We start from the raw sequence: 6863 nt of genomic DNA on the forward strand, positions 1-6863 counted from the left end.
CGTCTCTGACAGATGAGGCTGAATACTTCACCAAACTACAATTTTCAGGATTCTGCAAAATAGAGTCATAAGAGTTAAAGTGTGTCAAACTCCTTTAATTCTGTATTGTGGCTACACCCTATGAAATGAATGTTATGGGAGCTTTGAAATGCTGAGGTGGTGCCAGTGGGGGGTCAAACTACATGTTACTTTGGACATCTCTATGTATTTTATTTTCACTGAAAAGCTACTTGAAGCGGCCCTGAATTTATTTGGAATGGAACCACTGAGAAAAGGAATGTTAAGGCATTTCTTTTGCACCATTTTACTGATTTGAATTGAGGTACCTGTATTCACCTCTCCCCCCTCCTAAATAGAGGAGAAAGAATCTGAGGGGAGGACAATTTAGATCACAGAAATGGCAAAATAGGTAAGAATTAAAAAAATATTTTCCTCATTGCTCTATGCTGCTGATCTAAGCCAACTCAGGGGCCCTTGTGAGTACTTGCGAGTAAAAATAAATCTTTTTGGAAATTTAATACAGTCTCTGTTTTTAATTGTATCTGTTTGGTGCTCTGTGTTTTTAATTTGAATTGTTATTGTTTTCTACTGTATTTTTGTGATGCATTTGTCTGTGAGCTGGCCAAAGAACATTTGTAATGCATAATGTTCTACAACAGAGCTGGCAGCTAAAGATTTAAGGTGGCTGGGCCTAACAATGTCCCTAAAGAAGGTATTTAAAGCCCACTGGGCTCATCGTTTAGATTTCTGTGCATCTGGAGCATCTTTCCCCCTTTATTTAGTGCCTTTTAGGCGTGCCAGAATTATACTGATTCCAGAGCCAATATCTGAGACATAGGGATGGCCTCTTGTGATGCCAGAGGAGGTAGATCTTGGTGATCATAGAATCGTAGAGTTGGAAGAGACCACAAAGGCCATCCAGTCCAACCCCCTGCCATGCAGGAAATCTCAATCAAAGCATCCCTGACAGATGGCCATCCAGCCTCTGTTTAAAGACCTCCAAGGAAGGAGGGAGTGTGTTCCACTGTTGAACAGCCCTTACTGTCAGGAAGTTCCTCCTAATGTTGAGTTGGAATTTCTTTTCCTGTAGCTTGCATCCATTTCTCCGGATCCTATTCTCTGGAGCAGCAGAAAACAAGCTTGCTCCCTCCTCAATATGACATCCCTTTAAGTATTTAAACAGGGCTATCATATCACCCCTTAACCTTCTCTTCTCCAGGCTAAACATCCCCAGCTTCCTAAGTCGTTCCTCATAGGACATGGTTTCCAGACCCTTCACCACTTTAGTCGCCCTACTTTGGACAGGCTCTAGTTTCTCAATGTCCTTTTTGAACTGCGGTGCCCAGAACTGGACACAATATTCCAGGTGGGCCCTGACCAGAGCAGAGTACAGTGGCACTATTACTTCTCTTGATCTAGACACTATACTTTTATTGATGCAGCCTAAGCTTTCTAGTCTATTCAGGTCGTTTTGAATTTTGATCCTGTCTTCTGGAGTATTTGCTGTTCCTCCTAATTAAGTGTCATCTGCAAATTTGATAAGTATGCCCCCAATTCTGTCATCCAAGTCATTGATAAAGATGTTGAATAGCACTGGGCCCAGGACAGAGCCCTGTGGGACCCCACTGGTCACTTCTCTCCAGGATGAAAAGGAGCCATTGCTCAGTACCTTTTGGCTACAGCTGGTCAACCAGTTACAAATCCATGTATCAGTTGCCTTGTCTAGCCCACATTTTACAAGCTTGTTTGCAAGAATGTCATAGGGAACCTTGTCAAAGGCTTTACTGAAATCAAGATATGATATATCCACAGCATTCCTTTCATCTACCAAACTGGTAATTTTATCAAAGAAAGAGATCAGATTTGTCTGGCATGACTTGTTTCTCTGAAACCTGTGTTGACTTTTTGCGATTATGGAGTTGCCTTCTAGATGTTCACAGACTCTCTATTTAATGATTTGCTCTAGAATCATTCCTGGTTCTGATGTCAGACTAACTGGACGATAATTGTTGGGATCCTCTTTTTCCCCCTTTTTGAAGATGGGAACAACGTTTGCTCTCCTCCAGTCTGCTGGGACTTCTCCTGTTCTCCAGGAGTTTTCAAAGATTGTTGCCAATGGTGATGTCATGGAGCAGGCCCCAATGTCCTAATTTAGCTGATATATTAAACGTCATCCACTTTTAAGCAGAGTATGTCAGTCTTTTAAAAAAAAGTCCTACAAAAGAGAATTATGTACACAGACACACTTTGCAAGACAGTGCTCTCACTCTGAGATTCTTCCCCCTCACCCTGAGGACTCGAGAAAAGAAGCCAGACCTGAAAAGAGGGACTGAGCTTAAAGATATGGGAATTCATTTGCTCTTTCTTTTCATGGCTTCTTCAACCCTGCAAAGAAACTTCAGTTCATTTTGAATGTGATCTACTAACTTTTGCTGGGCATTTGGCACTGTGTAGCTACATCAGGCTCATTTCCAACAACATTATTGGCTGGTATGAAGAAGGTGTTTTTCACCTATGTTGAAAAGAAGCTAATAACTGCAGGGTACAATGTTCTCCATTACAATGATTTCCTCCACACACAAGTGTGGTATATCAGTCCAATACTCCCTTGCTGTATTACAGGTAGCAACAACAACAACAACATTTATTTGTATCCCGCCTCTCCCTTTATTATATCGCATACTTAATATTGCTCTCTCTTTCAGTAGTTGCAGGTTTCTCTATGAGTTTAAGTGCAGGATATATTCATGTCATTCCATGTACTCTGACTCACCATGTTTTCTGTGTTCCTACATCACTCAGTCTGCAGCTAATCTGTTTGTGCTCCATTTTTGTAGTCTGCAGTTCTTTCTCTTTTTAGAGAGCATGTGTTAAAGAGACTCTCACTGTGAGATTCTATGAAAACTTTAGTCTTTGTAAGGTACTATATTTAATATGTTTTTACCAAAGAAAACTGCTATATTTCTCTACTATACCCCTGTGTAGGTGGTGATGGTATGAGACTGGTTGTTGCTCACCAACTTGTGAATACTAATTACTCTGCTTGTGAGATACACTACAGTATCTCACGTTGCTGTGAGGCTGCATTCTCTTATGGGACTTGCTTTGTTGCCACCCCAGATTTGTAAAATGCCTTTCCTCAGCAAGTGTGCCAGTCACTTTCTTTGGCTGTGTGTGTGAATGCATTTACGTAAACTGTTTTACTACTCTGTTAAGCTTTGGGGCATTGATTTTGACTGATATGCAGAAACTGATCTATTTCTATTGGTGTCACTTTTAGTATTTTTGTATTACATTAAACTAAAAGAACTCTAGTCTCTAAGGTGCCCTAGAGTGTAATTGGGTATTTGCTTTACTCTGGAACATGACAATCAGTTGTTTAACTTCCTAGACAGGAATTACCTCATAACTAAAATTTCTTGTGACAACTGTCTTTAGAAGGGAAACAACAACTATTCCCAATAAAAGTCATTTCACATTGTTATCAGTAGCAGTGATGTTTCCCCACCAGAATATTTGTGAAGCCATATTCCTCAGGAACAGCAGTGCCTTTAAGTAAATTGTTTAGGAAATTGTATTTTTATTCATATCCTGCCTTTCAGTCATTTCACAGTATTCTATTAAGAATTGTATTCTGTTGCATTATTCTACTCGGCTTGGTAATGCATGGCATATGATGATAAAATTGCATTTTGACCAAAAATGTCTTTGAAGTATAAATTAGTGTCAGGTGTTGTTGATCGCAGACAAGGCAAACGTTTTTAAAAAATCTTCAGTGAAGTCATAAGTACTTCAGGACTTTGTGCTGAATTTGAATAAGCATAGGATGAACATAGCTTTGGCAGGGAATCAATCAATCAGAGAAACCAACCAACCAGGAAAGAAGCATAAGCAAAGATGAGATAAATATATTTGACTCCTCTGGCCATAGAAATAAAACTGGCCCTACTGATTCTAGATTCATTAAGCGCAATACTCTTATATATGTGAAGCCTAAAACATTCAGGTATGGCCTTGGGTTTCTTCATTTCTTTGTCCCCTGGTTTAGGGTGGGCATGATAGTCAACACTCAGAAAACTTAGGCGCGTTACAGACCGCCCAGAAGGGGCAGTCTCGTGCCACTGCTGGTTGCTGCGTCCGGGAACCGCAGCATCCAAACCGCGCGGTTCCCAGACACAGCATAGAATAAGCGCCAAAATGGCGCTTCTTCTTCTGTCCCGGATGAGACGCCGCAAAGTGCTACTCACGCACTCACGGCGTGACATCTGGTGCGTGACGTGCAGATGCTATGCATCCAGCACGTAAAGATGGCAGCACCCGTGTTTATAGGGTGCCGCCATCTTTACGCCCTCGTCACGTGCTAGGGGTAAGGCCGGTGTGGATGCTAGGTCCTCGGCCAACCCTTAGCACGTGATGGGGGTACCGAAAGAGCCCGTCTGTAACAGGCCTTAGGGGCTATACAGATTGCCCCAAAGGGGTGGCATGCAGCCGCCACTTTCCTGGCTGGATCGGGGCCGTGGCAACCTCATGCCATGGCCCCGATCCAGCTTCTGGAAAGCATGAAAAGGAGCCACAAAAAGCAAGTCCATTTTGTGCCCTGCAAGGGGTGGCATAGCCGCGGCAGCACAGCTTTATGATGCCCCTTTAGCGCTGCGTCATGTGAATGCAGCGCTGGAGGTGCATCATGATGGCATGTGCCATGTGAGCCGGCACATGTCAAAATGGTGCCATAAGGGCAGAGGTAAGGCATCTGGCATCAGGACACTGCACCCTGACTCCGCTCACAGGCCCTACACTTTCTGCCGGTCTGTACAGGGCCTTATTTTTATGGACTAAAACTCCCTGAATCTTTCAGGCAGCATAACCATGTGACTGGAGAACTTGAGAGTTGTAGTTTCTGTGGAGAAAACAAACTTCGGGTCATTCTCTGAAGATGCCAGCCACAGATGCTGGCGAAATGTCAGGAAGAAACTCTTCTAGAACATGGCCACATAGCCCAAAAAACCCACAAAAAACTATAAACTTTGGGTCATCAATTGTTTCAGAAAAGTCAGACTATACAAGATGTGGTATATTGGCTTGTTAAAACATTTCCATCCAAATGGCACTGCATGCCTCCCGCTATCTCAACTAGCCAGTTAATCCTCGGCATCCCACTTTTCAGCTGCTTTTAAAATGTCCCAGTTTCTCTCTCTTCCTCCTACTTCCCAATTTGTTTCTCAGTTTATTTCAATTGCTGCTGAGTTCCAAGTACAAAATAATGTTATTGCTATTATTACTCTTATTATTATTATTATTATTATTATTATTATTGTCATCATCATGTTTATCACTATCACCACTATCATCATCATCATAATAATAATCATCATCATCATCCCACTTTCTCCCAAAATTGAAACTCAAAGTGGCTTACATTACAAAAAGCACAATGTAATAAAATACCAAAAAAACAAACATTAAAATAGGATTTAAACTTCTGAAAATATTAAAATGATTTAAAACTACAGTTACAAATATAAAAATACTATTAAAAATTAAAAGCTATTAAAACGGTTTTGTCTAAAACAATACAGCAGCCTCAGACAATTCTTTAAAAACCTCCTGTTTTAAAAGCCTGCTGGGATAAAAAGGGTTTTACCTGCTGATGGAAGGCTACCAGGGAGAAAGCCATTCTGTCCTCCCTGGGAAAGGAGTTCCAGCATTTAGGCGCAGCCACTGAGAAGGCCCTCTCTTGCTTCCCTGCCAGCCATGCTTGTGATGGTGATATGAAAGAGAGAAGGGGCTCTCTAGATTATCTCAGATTATCCTAGGTTGGTTCATATAGGGAGAAATCGTTAGCCTAGATCTGAGCCATATAGGGCTTTGTAGGTCACCACCACTCAACTCAGCAGAGCAGAAAGGACAGAAGGGGGGTAGAGTCTTGCCCTTCCCTGTAGACTGAGGCAAAAGCAAACTGCTTCAGCCTGTCCTGCTTGTCTTCAATAATAATAATAATAATAATAATAATAATAATAATAATAATAATAATAATAGGATTTATTTATATGCTGCCCAATCACTGGGAATTTGGGCAGCTTACAACAGAGGGGATAATAGATGGATAATAATAATATTATTAATAATAATAATTTTGCCACTTTGATTACACTCTGGTGTAACCTGGTCACATGTATCCTAGTTTTTATCCCTTGAAGTGATGTAGGGTAAGATATTGGTACGATACAGGAGATTTGGGGCTGCTTTGTAATTGTAAATGATGAAGTACAGGCACACAGCCTCATAGTTCCCATCACCGTGCCCCCAAGCTGAATCTAAAAATGCAGGGAGCTCTGTTTTGTATCAGCAAAACACTTCTAGTCGTTTTCATCTCCACTGGGTCTTTTGCAAATCTGAGACATATTAATTCAACCATTGCAGACCAAGTCACCCTAAAATGCTTTGAATTACAACAGGCATAGATCCAGTGGCCAATGTTCTGAGCAGGGGACGTCTTGATTCTGTAGCACTAAGATCCATCCTGCTTAGCCCACAGGCCACCAGTAGATAGCTCACAAGAATATATTATTGGTGGGAAAATCCAGTTCCTATCTAGCTATTCTGGACTTAAGGTCAGAGGAAATAGACAAGGTCAGTGCCATAGCTACACCAAAACCCTTTGACCCTCTAAAGTCCTGGCTCGACTACACCACCAATTCACATTCCACCACCTGTTCACTTTAAACACATGAAACTCTGTATATGTAAATACATTTAGACTGTGAATATGATATTGTAATTTAAAAGTACAATTTTAATTGGGCTAGTTGCTTACATCACAACTGTTACCATTAGATTCAGTGACATATGGGAATAAAGATTTA

The 6863-nt window shown here is 41.2% G+C and overlaps 1 protein-coding gene across 1 annotated transcript in view; it reads left to right on the forward strand.

The window, feature by feature from the left end:
• The window catches only part of FGF18 (fibroblast growth factor 18), a 650869-nt gene that overhangs the window by 76425 nt on the left and 567581 nt on the right, over nucleotides 1-6863 (forward strand). The window lies entirely within an intron of this gene.

The sequence above is a fragment of the Sceloporus undulatus genome, chromosome 1 (genome assembly GCF_019175285.1).
Source record: "Sceloporus undulatus isolate JIND9_A2432 ecotype Alabama chromosome 1, SceUnd_v1.1, whole genome shotgun sequence".
Taxonomy (NCBI): Eukaryota; Metazoa; Chordata; class Lepidosauria; order Squamata; family Phrynosomatidae; genus Sceloporus; species Sceloporus undulatus.